Raw genomic sequence first — 18,976 nt, forward strand, 5'->3', positions numbered from 1 at the left:
AAGAATAAAAAGAAGGTACAATCTGTTTGCAGGACATATTAAGTTAACCTTAAAAATGCATTCCAATCTACCTTAGGTGTAGACAAATACTGTTTGATTCCACTTATACGAGGTGCCTAGAGTAGTCAAATTCATCGAGTCAGAAAGCACATTGGTATATGCCAGGAGTTGTGGGGGGTGGAGGGGTGGGGACAGAGTTTCAGTTTAGGAAAGTGAAAAACTTGGGAGATGGATGATGGTGAGAGTTGCACAGTAATGTGAATGTACTCAGTGCCACTGAATTCTACAGTTAAATATGGTTAAAATAGTATGTTTTATATTATGTGACTTTTACCACAATAAAAAAGAAACATTAAAAAAAAAAATCTCACACCGGTCAGAATGGCCATCATCAAAAAATCTAGAAACAATAAATGCTGGAGAGGGTGTGGAGAAAAGGGAACCCTCTTGCACTGCTGGTGGGAATGTGAATTGGTACAGCCACTATGGAGAACAGTATGGAGGTTCCTTAAAAAACTACAAATAGGACTACCATACAACCCAGCAATACCACTACTGGGCCTATACCCTGAGAAAACCATAATTCAAAAAGAGTCATGTACCAAAATGTTCATTGCAGCTCTATTTACAATAGCCAGGAGATGGAAGCAACCTAAATGTCCATCATCGGATGAATGATAAAGAAGATATGGCACATATATACAATGGAATATTACTCAGCCATAAAAAGAAACGAAATTGAGTTATTTGTAGTGAGGTGGATGTACCTAGAGACTGTCATACAGAGTGAAGTAAGTCAGAAAGAGAAAGACAAATACCGTATGCTAACACATATATATGGAGTCTAAGAAAAAAAAAAATGTCATGAAGAACCTAGGGGTAAGACGGGAATAAAGACACAGACCTACTAGAGAATGGACTTGAGGATATGGGGAGGGGGAAGGGTAAGCTGTGACAAAGTGAGAGAGTGGCATGGACATATATACACTACCAAATGTAAAATAGATAGCTAGTGGGAAGCAGCTGCATAGCACAGGGAGATCAGTTCAGTGCTTTGTGAGCACCTAGAGGGGTGGGATAGGGAGGATGGGAGGGAGGGAGACGCAAGAGGGAAGAAATATGGGAACATATATATATGTATAACTGATTGACTTTGTTATAAAGCAGAAACTAGCACACGATTGTAAAGCAATTGTACTCCAATAAAGATGAAAACAAACAAACAAACAAAAAACCATGGAGGTGATTTGCAAATGTCTGAAAGGGGATGGTTTATTTTTAGGATTTCACATTCACAGTTTCAGGTTTGAATCTCTAACACATTTGATAGAGGAGAAGACACACATGACCGTGTTAACCTTATTTCCACAAGTTAGATGGAAGGGAATTAAGAAGGAAGGGGATAAGAAGTGGTTTGCTGAGACTGGGAACTAACTAGCTTTCTTTTCACTTGCCAGCCAGTCTGCTCACATGGAATTTTTCTAGACAGTTATTGGTGAAGACAAGTCATTAATTCTTGTCAATTGTGTTTTTTCAGTAGAGTAAGTACTAAGTTTCTTGCACTTAAATACTTTCTAAATAAAGGTAAATGTGAATTATTATATACTCTTATGTCTGCATGTAGTCTAAATTACCACTTCAGTGCAAGTTTTCATAAGTGTTATGACCCAAATTTTACACATAAATAAAAATGTATATTAAGGGTTATATTGTCTAAGGGTTTTTTTAAATGAATTATCCAAATCAGTGAGTATTCAATGTCAATTATCACATATGTATGAATTTGGATGGTCCAGAAAAGTAGCAGATAGAAATCATTTGCAGGAATTCCTTATAAGGTCATCCCTGATTCATCTCCTCATGTATATTGCTCTTTATATTTTGAATTTCAGCATCTTTCTGCTTTGGAGGATGAGTAAAGTTTATCTTGAATCAAGGATTGTTTGAATTATTTAGATGCTTACTGAAAGTCAAAATATAGCTGAAATTTTAGACACAGTAAGAAGATATCTTCCTTATCTCTTTGTGGCTCAGCCACCTGAGTAAATCTACATTCTTCCAAAAAGAGGTTGTTTTGGGGGAAAACTGATATCTGGGTCCCTATCTATGACTTTCTTTACCCATGTGACCAGATCAACTCTTATGATCCTTAAATTCCTTTAGAAGATAAACTAGTTCAGACTGAAAAAATTTAGTTAAACCAACAGTCTGACTTAACTGACTTATTTTATTATGCTTTTCTCCAAGATTGAATTGTACAGAGAACATATTTTGGAAAAATGGCCTGATGAGTAATAACATGGGTTCTGTCAAGAGCTCTTCCATATAACAAACATCCTTTTGCTAAACAGAGAGTTTTGCCTTGATTATTATTGTTTCCATTCTCTGAAGTAAATGAGCAAAACTATCCAACAATCCAAATCTGTGCAGAAAGTCGACACTCAAGACGTCTCTAAGCCATTACTGGAGCCAGTGAGGGTTGTCTTAGACTTTTCTCCTCATGCCCCAGCAGCTCTCCTGCTTAAATCCAAACGAAGGGAAAGAACTGCTGGATCCTCAGGAGCAGAGTGACATCTAATAGGGATTGGGGAATAAAATGGATGCTACAAACTATGATAACTCATGTGTCTGGATTAGCTCCTCAGAGAGTTTTCTTTCTCTAAATTCTGAAGGGGAACTCCCCCAAGGGTAACAGATGTTCACAAACCGCAGATCTTTTAAAGACATAATTACGCTGTCCATAGAGACCTAAGAGAAATTTCTGTCTGTCTCTGCTTGGAATCACTGCCACCTCATGGATTAATGAATTCTGTGTCCTCCAATCACCTCATTATGTACCTCTGTTTTATATGAGAAGCCAAATGTATCAGAATACACTTTAAAGAATGTGAGTCGTTCCTTATTTTTTATGATTTAGACTCGCTGGTTTGTAAGTAAGCCATTAACTGGGCTAAAAATAATAGATACTACCTGCCAGAAAACCTGTGTAGTAATTGGGCTCGTTGCCAAGAGCATCAAAGAAAGGGGTGGAGAGAAGAGGGACTATGATGATGGGAAAAAAAGGAAAATACCCCTTCAATTTTTCTTGTTGTTTTTCTTTTTGCGGTACGCGGGCCTCTCACTGTTGTGGCCTCTCCCGTTGCGGAGCACAGGCTCCGGACGCGCAGGCTCAGCGGCCCTGGCTCACGGGCCCAGCCGCTCCGCGGCATGTGGGATCCTCCCGGCCCGGGGCACGAACTCGTGTCCCCTGCATCGGCAGGCGGACTCTCAACCACTGCGCCACCAGGGAAGTTCCTCCTTCAAATTTTAAGGTTTAAAAAAAACAGTCCTTTTACCAGAAAGCTTAATTTTATAGTGCTGTGGATTCACACAGCCAAAAATTTTGCGACCGTATTCAGAACCACACTCAGTCTATTTATGGTAGAGAATTCAAAATATCCATGTTTGTTTTCTCATAGAAAAACAAGTCTCAGTCTTTCTGGTCATGATACCTCTCCCAAATTTTGCAGTTAAGCATCCCCAAGAGAAGCAAACAGGAGTCTGTGGTCTGAATTAGGTGTTTCAGTATTTTAGCAGCTTCTTCTGTTAAATAATATCTTCTTTTTAATAGCTAGTTTCAAGCTAAATCCAAAGTTCACAAAATGCATTTATTTAAAGGAGAGTCTTTCTCTCTCTCTGTATATATATATATTGGTTTGGTTTAATACCTGTCTACCCCCCTTTAGAATGTAAGTTCCATGAGAGCAGGGACTTTGTTTTCTGCTCTATCTTCAGAGCCCAAAACAGAGAGAGTTTGCCCCTCAATAAGCTATCAATAAATATTTGTTAAATAATTGGCCAGAATATGGAGTTAAAATATGAAACTAACTATAGAAATAATTTTATTAAGGCATAAACCTAGGAACTGAAGTTTCCCATAACTAGACGGTATGACATGGTTATTAAACATAGAGTTTGTACTTAAAAAGCAGAGAAATGAATTTCATGATTTTCATTTGAAAAGTGTAATTTAAGTGGACTTCTAAGCTCAGATTTATTTTTAGATAAAAAGCCATGAACTTCATCTCATTATACTAATTGGCTTCTTTGGCCAACTAGCATCTGAAATGGTATAAGTCAAATGCATTAGCAGGTTCATTCATTCAACAAATTAGTATTAGCACCCCTGCTATGAAAGGCTCTTTGCTAAGTATTAGGTATACAAAGCTGAAAAAGATATGGTCTTCTCCTGAGGTCACCTTGTGGTCCAAAAGAGAGACAATAAATCAAAATTATAACAGCACACATTTCCTATGCTAAATACTCATGCAGAGTGCTATCTGAGCTAAAAGACGTGTACACTAAGGATTGGGGGTGGGCAGAGAACGCTTTCTTGAGGAGATGATGTTAGACCTATGTCTTGAAAGATGAGTAAAATTTGATAAGATGAAGAAACAGAGAAGGACAATTCAGGCAGAAGGGACTGTATGTTGAAGGTGGAGTGACTTGAGACATCATCATGCAATTTCTTTTTCATGCCTTATGCTTCTTTATTAATTATATTTTTTGTTTTTTTCATGGTGAGGCATTTTATTTTAAATATAGCCACGTGTACTTGTCAATCCCAAACTCCCAATCGTCCTGCAATTTGAATACTGTTCTCTATGATTGAAGAAAGGTCAGCTAGAATGAAACAAGGAGATAACCTCATGCTATCATTTGTGTCAACAATAAAGGAAAAACATGTGTTTTTTCATTTTTTGTTTTTGAGATGACATTTTATGTCTGAGGCATTTTATCCGTATCATCTGTTGAATGGTCATTGTCAGGGATTGACTTAGAGCAAATAAACCTACATAAACTAATTCTACTGCCAGAGCAATTAACTGTACATTTTGGAGTGGGCTTCACTGATAGAATATTGGGCTAATCTTGCCACATAGGAATTTTTCGAATCCAAATGAACAGTGTTCTAATCATGAACTCGTCACAAACTCCAGTTTTTAAGTTGCAGTTACAACGGCAATTTATATGCAATATAAATGAATGAAAAAGTTAATTATCTTATTTGTAAATCATAAAATTATAAGGTTATATTCAAAGAGAAGGGTCTTAAAGCAGGAAAGAATGGGACACATATAGAAAATTTGTCAGACACTGCAAAAAACAAAAAGGAAGAAAAAAGGGGGAAAAAAAAGAAAAAGAGAGTGGAGAGAATGGATGGCAATCTGCATCTTGTAGCCTGGAGTTAAGGATATATGTAGTGAGGACGAGGGGAAGATGGCAGAAGAGTAAGATGCAGAGATCACCTTCCTCCCCACAGATACACCAGAAATACATCTACACATGGAACAACTCCTACAGAACACCTACTGAAGGCTGGCAGAAGACCTCAGACCTCCCAAAAGGCAAGAAAATCCCCACGTACCTGGGTAGGGCAAAAGAAAAAAGAAAAAACAGAGACAAAAGGATAGGGACGGGACCTGCACCAGTGGGAGGGAGCTGTGAAGGAGGAAAGGTTTCCACACACTAGGAAGTCCCTTCGCGGGCGGAGACTGCGGGTGGCAGAGGGGGGAAGCTTCAGAGCCGCGGAGGGGAGCACAGCAACAGGGGTGCGGAGGGCAAAGCAGGGAGATTCCCGCACAGAGGATCGGTGCCGACCGGCACTCACCAGCCCGAGAGGCTTGTCTGCTAACCCGCTGGGGCGGGCGGGGCTGGGAGCTGAGGCTCGGGCTTTGGTCGGAGCGCAGGGAGAGGACTGGGGTTTGCGGCATGAACACAGCCTGCAGGGGGTTAGTGCACCACGGCTAGCCGGGAGGGAGTCCGGGAAAAAGTCTGGACCTGCCGAAGAGGCAAGAGACTTTTTCTTTCCTCTTTGTTTCCTGGTGCACAAGGAGAGTGGAATAAGAGCGCTACTTAAAGGAGCTCCAGAGATGGGCGTGAGCTGCGGATAAAAGCGCGGACTCCAGAGACGGGCATGAGACGCTACGGCTGCTGCTGCCACCAGCAAGAAGCCTGTGTGTGAGCACAGGTCACTATCCACACCCCCCTTCTGGGGAGCCTGTGCAGCCCGCCACTGCCGGGGTCCTGGATTCCAGGGACAACTTCCCCGGGAGAACGCACAGCACACCTCAGGCTGGAGCAATGTCACGCTGGCTTCTACCGCCGCAGGCTCGCCCCGCACTCCGTGCCCCTCCCTCCACCCCGGCCAGAGTGAGTCAGAGTCCCCGAATCAGCTGATCCTTTAACCCCGTCCTGTCTGAGGGAAGAACAGATGCCCTCCGGCAACCCACACGGAGAGGCGGGGCCAAATCCAAAGCTGAGCCCTGGGAGCTGTGAGAACAAAGAAGAGAAAGGGAAATCTCTCCCAGCAGCCTCAGAAGCAGTAGATTCAAGCTCCACAATCAATGTACCCTGCATCTGTGGAATATATGAATAGACAACGAATCATCCCAAATTGAGGAAGTGGACTTTGAGAGCAAGAATTATGATTTTTTCCCCTTTTCCTCTTTTTGTGAGTGTGTATGTGTATGCTTCTGTGTGAGATTTTGTCTGTATAGCTTTGCTTCCACCATTTGTCCTAGGGTTCTATCCGTCTGTTTTTTTTTCCTTTAAAAAAATTTTTTTTTCTTAAAAATTATTTTTTATTTTATCTTTCTTTATTTTATTTTATCTTCTTTCTTTCTTTCTTTCTTTCTTTCTTTCCTTCTACTTTTTCTCCTTTTTATTCTGAGCCGTTTGGATGAAAGGCTCTTGGTGCTGCAGCCAGGAGTCAGTGTTGTGCCTCTGAGGTGGGAGAGCCAACTTCAAGACACTGGTCCACAAAAGACCTCCCAGCTCCACAAAATATCAAATGGCGAAAATCTGCCAGAGATCTCCATCTCAACACCAGCACCGAGCTTCACTCAACGACCAGCAAGCTACAGTGCTGGACACCCTATGCCAAACAACTAGCAAGACAGGAACACAACCCCACCCATTAGCAGAGAGGCTGACTAAAATCCTAATAAGTCCACAGACACCCCCAAACACACCACCAGACGTGGACCTGCCCACAAGAGATACAAGATCCAGCCTCATCCACCAGAAGACAGGCACTAGTCCCCTCTGCCAGGAAGCCTACACAACCCATTGAACCAACTTTAGCCACTGGGGACAGACACCAAAAATAATGGGAACTACGAACCTGCAGCCTGCAAAAAGGAGACCCCAAACACAGTAAGATAAGCAAAATGAGAAGACAGAAAAACACATAGCAGATGAAGGAGCAAGATAAAAACCCACCAGACCTAACAAATGAAGAGGAAATAGGCAGTCTACCTGAAAAAGAATTCAGAATAATGATAGTAAAGATGACCCCAAATCTTGGAAATAGAATAGACAAAAATGCAAGAAACATTTAACAAGGACCTAGAAGAACTAAAGATGAAACAAGCAATGATGAACAACACAAATGAAATTTAAAATACTCTAGATGGGATCAATAGCAGAATAACTGGGGCAGAAGAACGGATAAGTGACCTGGAAGATAAAATAGTGGAAATAACTACTGCAGAGCAGAATAAAGAAAAAAGAATGAAAAGAACTGAGGACAGTCTCAGAGACCTCTGGGAAAACATTAAATGCACCAACATTCGAATTATAGGGGTCCCAGAAGAAGAAGAGAAAAAGAAAGGGACTGAGAAAATATTTGAAGAGATTCTAGTTGAAAACTTCCCTAATATGGGAAAGGAAATAGTTAATCAAGTCCAGGAAGCACAGAGAGTCCCATACAGGATAAATCCAAGGAGAAATACGCCAAGACACATATTAATCAAACTGTCAAAAATTACATACAAAGAAAACATATTAAAAGCAGCAAGGGAAAAACAACAAATAACACACAAGGGAATCCCCATAAGGTGCAGAAACTCTGCAAGCCAGAAGGGACTGGCAGGACATATTTAAAATGATGAAGGGGAAAAACCTACAACAAAGATTACTCTACCCAGCAAGAATCTCATTCAGATTTGATGGAGAAATTAAAACCTTTACAGACAAGCAAAAGCTGAGAGAGTTCAGCACCACCAAACCAGCTTTACAACAAATGCTAAAATAACTTCTCTAGGCAAGAAACACAAGAGAAGGAATAACAAACCCAAAACAATTAAGAAAATGGGAATAGGAACATACATATCAATAATTACCTTAAGTGTAAATAGACTAAATGCTCCCACCAAAAGACACAGATTGGCTGAATGCATACAAAAACAAGACCCGTATATATGCTGTCTACAGGAGACCCACTTCAGACCTAGAGACACATACAGACTGAAAGTAAAACCAAAAGAAAGGTGGAGTAGCAATTCTCATATCAGACAAAATAGACTTCAAAATAAAGATTATTACAAGAGACATAGAAGGACACTACATAATGATCAAGGGATCGATCCAAGAAGAAGATACAACAATTGTAAATATTTATGCACCCAACATAGGAGTACCTCAATCCATAAGGCAAATACTAACAACCATAAAAGGGGAAATCGACAGTAACACATTCATAGTTGGGACATTAACAACCCACTTTCACCAATGGACAGATCATCCAAAATGAAAATATAAAAGGACACACAAGCTTTAAATGATACATTAAACAAGATGGACTTAATTGGTATTCATAGGACATTCCATCCCAAAACAACAGAATACACATTTTTCTCAAGTGCTCATGGAACATTCTCCAGGATAGATCATATCTTGGGTCACAAATCAAGCCTTGGTATATTTAAGAAAATTGAAATTTTATCAAGTATCTTTTCTGACCACAACGCTATGAGACTAGATATCAATTACAGGCAAAGTTCTGTAAAAAATACAAACACATGGAGGCTAAACAATACACTACTTAATAACGAAGTGATCACTGAAGAAATCAAAGAGGAAATAAAAAAATACCTAGAAACAAATGACAATGGATACACGACGAACCCCAACCTATGGGATAGAGCAAAAGCAGTTCTAAGAGGGAAGTTTATAGCAATACAATCCTACCTTAAGAAACAGGACACATCTCGAATAAACAACCTAACCTTGTACCTAAAGCAATTAGAGAAAGAAGAACAAAAAAACCCTAAGGTTAGCAGAAGGAAAGAAATCATAAAAATCAGATCAGAAATAAATGAAAAAGAAATGAAGGAAACAATAGCAAAGATCAATAAAACTAAAAGCTGGTTCTTTGAGAAGATAAAAAAAATTGATAAACCATTAGCCAGACTCATCAAGAAAAAAAGGGAGAAGACTCAAATCAATAGAATTAGAAATGAAAAAGGAGAAGTAACAACTGACACTGCAGAAATACAAAAGATCATGAGAGATTACTACAAGCAACTCTATGCCAATAAATGGACAACCTGGAAGAAATGGACAAATTCTTAGAAATGCACAACCTGCCAAGACTGAACCAGGAAGAAATAGAAAATATGAACAGACCAATCACAAGCACTGAAATTGAAACTGTGATTTTAGATCTTCCAACAAACAAAAGCCCAGGACCAGATGGCTTCACAGGCGAAGTCTATCAAACGTTTAGAGAAGTGCTAACACCTATCTTTCTCAAACTCTTCCTAAATATAGCAGAGGGAGGAAAACTCCCAAACTCATTCTACGAGGCCACCATCACCCTGATAACAAAACCAAACAAGGATGTCACAGAGAAAGAAAACTACAGGCCAACATCACTGATGAATATAGATGCAAAAATCCTCAACAAAATACTAGCAAACAGAATCCAACAGCACATTAAAAGGATCATACACCATGATCAAGTGGGGTTTATTCCAGGAATGCAAGATTCTTCAATATAAGCAAATCAATCAACGTGATACACCATATTACCACACTGAAAGAGAAAAACCATATGATCATCTCAATAGATGCAGAGAAAGCTTTCAACAAAATTCAACACCCATTTACGAAAAAAACCTTGCAGATAGTAGGCATAGAGGGAACTTTCCTCAACATAATAAAGGCCATATATGACAAACCCACAGCCAACATCCTTAATGGTGAAAAACTGAAACCATTTCCACTAAGATCAGGAACAAGACAAGGTTGCCCACTGTCACCACTCTTATTCAACATAGTTTTGGAAGTTTTAGCCACAGCAATCAGAGAAGAAAAGGAAATAAAAGGAATCCAAATAGGAAAAGAAGAAGTAAAGCTGTCACTGTTTGCAGATGACATGATAGTATACATAGAGAATCCTAAAGATGCTACCAGAAAACTATTAGAGATAATCAATGAATTTGGTAAAGTAGCAGGATACAAAATTAATGCACAGGAATCTCTGGCATTCCTATACACTAATGATGAAAAATCTGACAGTGAAATCAAGAAAACACTCCCATTTACCATTGCAACAAAAAGAATAAAATATCTAGGAATAAACCTACCTAAGGAGACAAAAGACCTGCATGCAGAAAATTATAAGACACTGATGAAAGAAATTAAAGATGATACAAACAGATGGAGAGATATACCATGTTCTTGGATTGGAAGAATCAACATTGTGAAAATGACTCTACTACCCAAAGCAATCTGCAGATTCAATGCAATCCCTATCAAACTACCACTGGCATTTTTCACAGAACTAGAACAAAAATTTCACAATTTATATGGAAACGCAAAAGACCCCGAATAGCCAAAGCAATCTTGAGAAGGAAAAATGGAGCTAGAGGAATTAGGCTCCCTGACTTCACACTATACTACAAAGCTACAGTAATCAAGACAGTATGGTACTGGCACAAAAACAGAAAGATAGATCAATGGAACAGGATAGAAAGCCCAGAGATAAACCCACGCACATATGGTCACCTTATCTTTGATAAAGGAGCTAGGAATGTACAGTGGAGAAAGGACAGCCTCTTCAATAAGTGGTGCTGGGAAAACTGGATAGGTACATGTAAAAGTATGAGATTAGAACACTCCCTAACACCATACACAAAAATAAGCTCAAATTGGATTAAAGACCTAAATGTCAGGCCAGAAACTATCAAGCTCTTAGAGGAAAACATAGGCAGAATAATCTATGACATAAATCACAGCAAGATCCTTTTTGATCCACCACCTAGAGAAATGGAAATAAAAACAAAAATAAACAAATGGGACCTAATGAAATTTGAAAGCTTTTGCACAGCAAAGGAAACCATAAACAAGACGAAAAGACAACCCTCAGAATGGGAAAAAATATTCTCAAATGAAGCAACTGTCAAAGGATTAATTTATAAGCAGCTCATGCAGCTCAATAACAAAAAAACAAACAACCCAATCCAAAAAGGGGCAGAAGACCTAAATAAACCTTTCTCCAAAGAAGATATACAGACTGCCAACAAACACATGAAAGAATGCTCAACATCATTAATCATTAGAGAAATGCAAATCAAAACTACAATGAGATATCATCTCACACCAGTCAGAATGGCCGTCATCAAAAAATCTAGAAACAATAAATGCTGGAGAGGGTGTGGAGAAAAGGGAACACTCTTGCACTGCTGGTGGGAATGTGAATTGGTACAGCCACTTTGGAGAACAGTATGGAGGTTCCTTTAAAAACCACAAATAGAATTACCATATGACCCAGCAATCCCACTACTGGGCGTATACCCTATGAAAACCATAATTCAAAAACAGTCATGTACCAAAATGTTCATTGCAGCTCTATTTACCATAGCCAGGAGATGGAAACAACCTAAATGTCCATCATCAGATGAATGGATAAAGAAGATGTGGCACATATATACAATGGAATATTACTCAGCCATAAAAAGAAACGAAATTGAGCTATTTGTAATGAGGTGGATGGGCCTAAAGTCTGTCTAAAAGAGTGAAGTAAGTCAGAAAGAGAAAGACAAATACCGTATGCTAACACATATATATGGAATTTAAGAAACAAAAATGTCATGAAGAACCTAGGGGTAAGACAGGAATAAAGATGCAGACCTACTAGAGAATGGACTTGAGGATATGGGGAGGGGGAAGGGTAAGCTGTGTCAAAGGGAGAGAGTTGCATGGACATATATACACTACCAAATGTAAAATAGATAGCTAGTGGGAAGCAGCCGCATAGCACAGGGAGATCAGCTCGGTGCTTTGTGAGCACCTAGAGGGGTGGGATAGGGAGGGTGGGAGGGAGCGAGACGCAAGTGGGCAGAGATATGGGAACATATGTATATGTATAACCGATTCACTTTGTTATAAAGCAGAAACTATCACACCATTGTAAAGTAATTATACTCCCATAAAGATGTAAAAAAAAAAAAAAAAAAGGATATATGTGGTGTCCTGAAGGGTGGCTGGGCTGGAGATGGAGGCCAGGACCAGGGACCTGAAAACCATGAGGATAAGTTAATCATTGCAATGACATGCTCAACTTTGCATTTAAAATTCTAATGTTGAAAGAGAATGTTACAAGCAAAACATAAAACCTATATTTCCACTAAATAAATTTTCAACATTTTCTTTCACTAACGTTTAATGCTGTCAGATAGCACTTGCCATTATACACTACTTTCTAAAGAATATAAAGTATGTCTCCACTGTCTTCAGTATCATTCTTGGCATCAATAGCTACATACATATATAATAGAGTAATACCTTTGCATAATATCCTCTTGGATTAAATTTCTTTAAGCATTCATGAGATTTCAAAATAAACAGGAGAATTTAATTTTTGGTTGTAGCCTACATTCATGCCTCCAGATACATATACATTTGGACCAAAGCAATATCACCAGTTGATTTTGTTTTCTTTAATGCAGGAGGAGTTGGAAGGGAAGGCTTGCCTTCTTTTAGCCAGATAGGTGCGTCTGTACTAAAGGACACTTGCTGAAGCATTTATAAAATCTTATGTTTAAGTAGGCCCTTTTTTGTCACAATGAGTGAAACAGCAGAGGCAGGGTTTTCAACCTACAGAAAAGTAAGAAAATAATACATAAAAACATCAATAGAAAAGCTGGTCTTCTATCCACCCACCTCGGTAGAGAACTAAAACAAACAATGGCAAATAATTAGTGTTGGCCCTGGCAGTGTTCTAAGAAGCCAAAAATGAAACACCCACAAAAGAAAATGGTCCCTTATTCACTGCACAAGTTTGTTTTTACTTTTGAGTAATGAATAAATGAGACTCAAAAGATAATGCAGAAAATATGAAAGTGGAGTGGGTTTGTAACAAGAAAGTGTTTAGACCTGTCCTTAGTCCATAACCAAACCTGTAAAAGTTTTAATTGAAAAATTTAGAATGTTCTTCTAAGATTATCCAAAATGAATATTTGACACCTCCCTTTATCAAGTGATTTAGCAGAATGAATAAAATATTTTAACTAAGTGAAAAAAAGGAAAGGAAATAACATTATCTCTTCCAGATGACACAGCAAACACTGATGGATTTTGCCTGTATCTTGAGGCAAGAACCCAGTTACATTAGGCACCCTCCTAACAGACCTCACAAGTATTTTATTTCCTGCTTCCTTTGTCAACAAACTGACATGCCATGGGTGGCACACACATGTTCTCTGAAAAGCTGAATTCTGCCTATTGAAATGGGCCTATTTTCAAAAAACATAATATATGTAAAACAAAAAATGTATGCCCCATTTGCTCTGAGGTCCCAAAGCAAAGAGATAGATTATCTAAAACAGATCAAAAAGAGAAAACGATTTCAGAATATGGTAGCATTGTAGAAAGAATATAGCTAGACTTCCAATGGAATTAGTGTAAAGAGAACAAAAATTTTGATGCTGATTAGTTTGTTTAAATAATAAATCAGTTTTCTCTAAATATTTTTGGTCATGTCTAATATGGAATAGTATTTACATGTTACTGTCCATGATACATTGGTGAAAAAGTTAGCTGGGATACTGAATTGCATGATTCCATTATGACCACAATAATAACAACACTAATGCCACAGCCACACATGCTTCTTTGTGGTACATGTACTCACGTGCATGTACATGTGTGCCTGTAGGTGTGCATAGAAAAAAAGGGCTTAAAAGGTACACATTAACCCAATACCAGTGACTAGCCCTAAGTAGGGCAGAAAGAACAGAGGTTCCATTGTGTTGAGGACACTATGTATACACCTTGATGTTGTTTCAAATGTCTGCAGTGAACAAAAGTGGTTTTGTAAATTTAAAAGTAACTATAAAGGTGTTTCCTTAATTTCTGAAGCCTCCAGCTGCTAAGTCAGAGAGGCAGAAGAGGGGCAGCAATGAGTAAAAGAGGGTATTACCTCTAGTAGCTGCCTTTTTCCTCCACTCTACCTGATACCAAGCTTTCTCCATCTTATATTGAGAAGGTTTTTTAAAAATTTGGATCCACCTTCTATATAAAAAAAAACAAAAAGAAAAGAAAAGAAAAAAAAAGAAAGATGCTGGGGGTGTTATACTCTTTGGGCATGGGATGTCCTGAAGGCCAATAGAGGTAGGATTTTTCAATCCTTTATGAAAACTCTTCCCATTGTTGGAAATAGAAACTGGTTTGGCCACTGAATGAAATAGAGGATTATGAACAGTGGAAACTCAGGAAACCTGATAGGTCATTGAACATTATTTGAAAACCAATGGCCTTTAAGTTACAACTATATATTAAGACTTAATAACTAACTAACCTCCCTAATCACCAAGAATTTATCGACAAAAATCTTAAACAGAAAATCAATTTTCTTGTTCAACGTGGAGAGCTTGTTTAATTAGAATGAGCATTTAGTAAGGGATGAACATTCACAACTTACACAGGACTATCATTTTTTAAAAGACAAGCCAACTGAGTTGATTATATGAACTTCCTTTCCAAAGGAAAATAATCGAAAAAGGGACATCTTTGTCATTAAGCATCTTTATCATTGAAGAGCTAAAGCTTTTCCCTGAGATAGTTAGGGGCACTTTAGAAAAAGTGTCTGTGTGTCCAGTGGCTGGGGCTGTGAGTCATATTTTCAAGACTTTTGCCTTTTCCCACACATAACACTCCTCACCCTCCCCAGAAACTCATAGGTAAACAATGTGGCCAGAGGACATGTCTCCAGAGTTCATATTTGCCCTTTGAATATAAATGAGATCGGCAAATATTTTAAGAGGGATAAATTCTTAACTTAGGTGCCAGAAAGAAAAGGAAAGGCAGATCCTGTGAAGGTATTTACAAAGTGGGCAAGTTTGAGTAAAGCACAGTGTCAAACACCAAGAATGCAGGTGGAATGGCTTTCCCCTTGGACACTACAGAAACAGAGGGAGCCCAGAAAGACGTAGCTACCACTTAGGTGTGATTCTGGAGAATTCCCTGTAGAGTAGCCCTTCTGTCACTGGAGCTCTGTTACCTTTGATATTGCATCTATTTAAAGTCCTGGACCCATCAGGAAAGTTCCCAGAAATTATGGAGTGAATATATTCAATTAGGCACTTTATAAAGAAGCCTTGGCTCATACACATCTAAGCAAACAGGCTGTAAAGAAAAGGCCAAGGTCATACAAGCACGAGGTAGAATTAGCCATAAGCAAGAAACATGAAGTTTTCTTTTTTAATTAATTAATTAATTTATTTATTTTGGCTGCATTGGGTCTTCGTTGCTGTGTGCGGGGCTTTCTCTAGTTGTGGTGAGCGGGGGCTACTCTCCGTTGCATTGCGCGGGCTTCTCATTTCAGTGGCTTCTCTTGTTACATGCAGAGCACAGGCTCTAAGCGCGCAGGCTTCAGTAGTTGTGGCATGCGGGCTCAGTAGTTGTGGCTGGCTTGCTCTAGAGCGCAATCTCAGTAGTTGTGGCGCACGGGCTTAGTTGCTCCGAGGCATGTGGGATCTTCCCCGACCAGGGCTCAAACCCGTGTCCCCTGCATTGGCAGATGGACTCCCAACCACTGCACCACCAGGGAAGTCCAGCATGAAGGTTTTGTTTACAGAACACAACGTGGAGCAACAATTCCTCATTTGGGGGACTGATATGACCCATTTTAATATATGCACGTCTCCATGAGCCAAATTAACCATACATTTTCCAGTTCCTTATATCACTGGACTGTGTGCAGCCAAAGTCTGAAAGAGAGCAAGTTAATTTATGTATCCTTCTCTTGCCAAGTGTGATTAATTGATGTAATATGTCAATTCCCTTTATATAAATGTTAAAAGTGCATCTTCATTTATATCCATATATATTTTAGATAAATGCTTTCAGCAGGATGATCTCATTGGGGCATTCGTAGGCAGTAGCTTCTTCACAGTTCAATTTAGGTGATATTTATTGCACTTATTACTCAAAAGACGCTGTGCTTTGTGCCATGGAGGAAATAGGTAAAACTCTTCTCTGCTCTCATAGAGCTTAAAATCTGGTAGAAAAGATCAGCTTTGCCCCTTCCAGATCTGTCATCCAAATCCTCCTGTCTTCTTAACCTCAGTTAATGGAGCAACTCTCTACTTTGTTACTAAAGCCAAATATTTAGGAATCATCCTTTATTCCCTCTTCTTAATCCATACATCCATTTCATGAGCAAATCTTATACATTGTATTTCCAAAATGTATCATGAATTTGCCTTCTTGTCACCTTCTGTGTCACCACCCATTTCTTATCTATTGCTAAAAAAAAAATTACTCCCAAACTTTAGTTGCATCAAACGACATTTTTCTTTTTTTTAATGCCCACAGATTCTGTGGATCAGGAATTCAGACAGGGCATGATAGGGACACGCTGGAAGCTAAAGCCATCTGATCAACTCACACATTGGGTGGTTGATGCTGGCCGGGTGCTGTACGTCTCAGTTCCTCTCCATCTGGGTCTCTCCATGGGGTCTCTCCACAGAAGGTAATTTGGGCTTCCTCACAGCATGGTGGCTGGCTTCCCACATCGTGAGTGTCCCAAAGAGAAAGAGCAAGGAGGAAGCTGTATTCTTTTATTGTCTAGTATCCAAGCCATGATGCCACTGCTGCCACAATCTACGGTTTAGAGCAGTCACAAGCCTCTACTCAGTTCCACTGGAAGGAACATTGACCTCACCCTTCCATGGAAGCAGAGTCAAAGCTGCTCTGCTTTGTATGTGGGATACAAGGTATCCTAAATCTGGATTACTGTAACATTCTAACCACCTTCCCTATTATCCTCTATTTGCCTCAGTCCATTTTCCCTGCCAAGGACCGAGTAATTGTTCATTTTACATGACAACATTTAAAACAGAAACTGTCATCTCCTCATATAGAGCCCTCCAATGGCTTTCCATTGCACTCAGAATAAAATCTAAACGTCTTTCCTTGGCTCACAAAAATCTGCATGCTCCCCTCTTGCTTTATGCATAGTCTTCTATTTCCTCGAGAATGCAAGCTCTTTTCTCCTCCTAAGGATTTTGATATGCCTTTGTCTCTGCCTGAAGTGTTCCTCCTCCACCCTTTCCACAGCTGTATTCTTCATAACCTTACCTCTCAGCTTAAGTTTCACCTTCTCAGCAAGGTCTTCCCTGACCACCCATGATGGTTAATTTTGTGTCAACTTGACTGGGTCATGAGATGCCCAGATATTTGACTAAACATCACTTCTGAATGTGTCTGAGATGGTGTTTCAGATGAGAAGAACATTTGAATAGGTGGACTCTGTAAAGAAGATTGCCCTCCTTAATGTGGGTAGGCTTTATCCAATCCACTGAGGGCCTGAATACAACAAAAGGTGAAGGGGAGAATTCACCCCGTTTCTGAATAACCAATTAAGCTGGGACACGGGTTTTCTCCAGCCCTTAGACGAAGACTTCCTCCATCACTCCCTGGTTCTCAGGCCTTCAGACTCAGAATAAACTACCCCATTGGCTTTCCTGTGTCTCCAGCTTCCAGAAGACAGACTGTGGGTCTTCACCATAATATATGGCTTAATTCCTCTTAATTTCCCTCTCTGTTCTGTTTCTCTGGAGAACCTTGACTAATATAGCCCCTATGTAAAATTCCTCAGCTTCTGTGATGGTTTTAGTTCAGCCCCTTGTTTGTTTCTTCTACGCATAGCATTTCTTAAAACATATTATTTATTTGTGCTTATTTGTTTCTTTTCCTCTCTCTCTTCTTCTCCTTCTCCATCTCTCCTTATTTCTATTTTTTTATCTATTCCTCCTACTAGAATATGAAGTCCGTGAAGTTGTTCTCTGTCCTGTTCTAATACCAGGATTATGCCTGGCCTATAGTAGGTGTCCAAGAAACATCTTTGAAAAAACAATCCATAAGTATATTTTACAAAAATTATAGAAGAATCTATCATGTGAAAACTCTAAAGAAAAGTATCAAGTTCAAAGTGTGATGGGTTGCATTTAACCAGAATTATCAGGGAAGGTTTCATGAAGGCAGATTTGCATTGTGTTTTGAGGTATGTGTGTGAGAGGAGAAAAAAGATGATAGGGAAGGAGAGAGTCACTCAGACAGGTAAAGCAGAGAGTATTGAAGGAAATTCCAAGCAGCAATTGTAGACAGAAAATAGGATGCTTAAGAAGTTAGTAGTGGAAAGGACTGTGGAAGAGTAGTGTGGGCAAGATGATGAACACCCTTCAGTGTTGTATTTAGGGATTTTGACATTATTCTACAATCAATAAGGCCCTGTTTAATGGTTTTCAGCAGAGATTGAGACATGAAGTGAATTGTATCAAAAAGACTGTCCTGGCAAGAGCATATACTGTAGAGGAATGAAACTGATTAAATGTTATGTACATTTTTTTCCCTAGATACGTTATCTGTCAAAGGTCTAAATGATCCTATAGAACTTTTAGCTAAAATCCAATTCAGAAAACTGAGGCAATTATTCTACCCTATAAACTAGAATTATGATACCATTTCTACTTCTTACAAGCAGAGACACCAGAGATATTCCCAGGTAGAACCTTATTTTCTCTCGAATTTACACCTAATTACTAAAATTCCTCTTCCGTAACGTACGTACAATTGGGTTCTACAGGTAAATATCAACTTTCCTCTTAGCAATAACATGGTTAGTAATAGCATGATTTGCCTAAAT

This window comes from Tursiops truncatus, chromosome 5, assembly GCF_011762595.2.
Source record: "Tursiops truncatus isolate mTurTru1 chromosome 5, mTurTru1.mat.Y, whole genome shotgun sequence".
Classification (NCBI taxonomy): Eukaryota; Metazoa; Chordata; class Mammalia; order Artiodactyla; family Delphinidae; genus Tursiops; species Tursiops truncatus.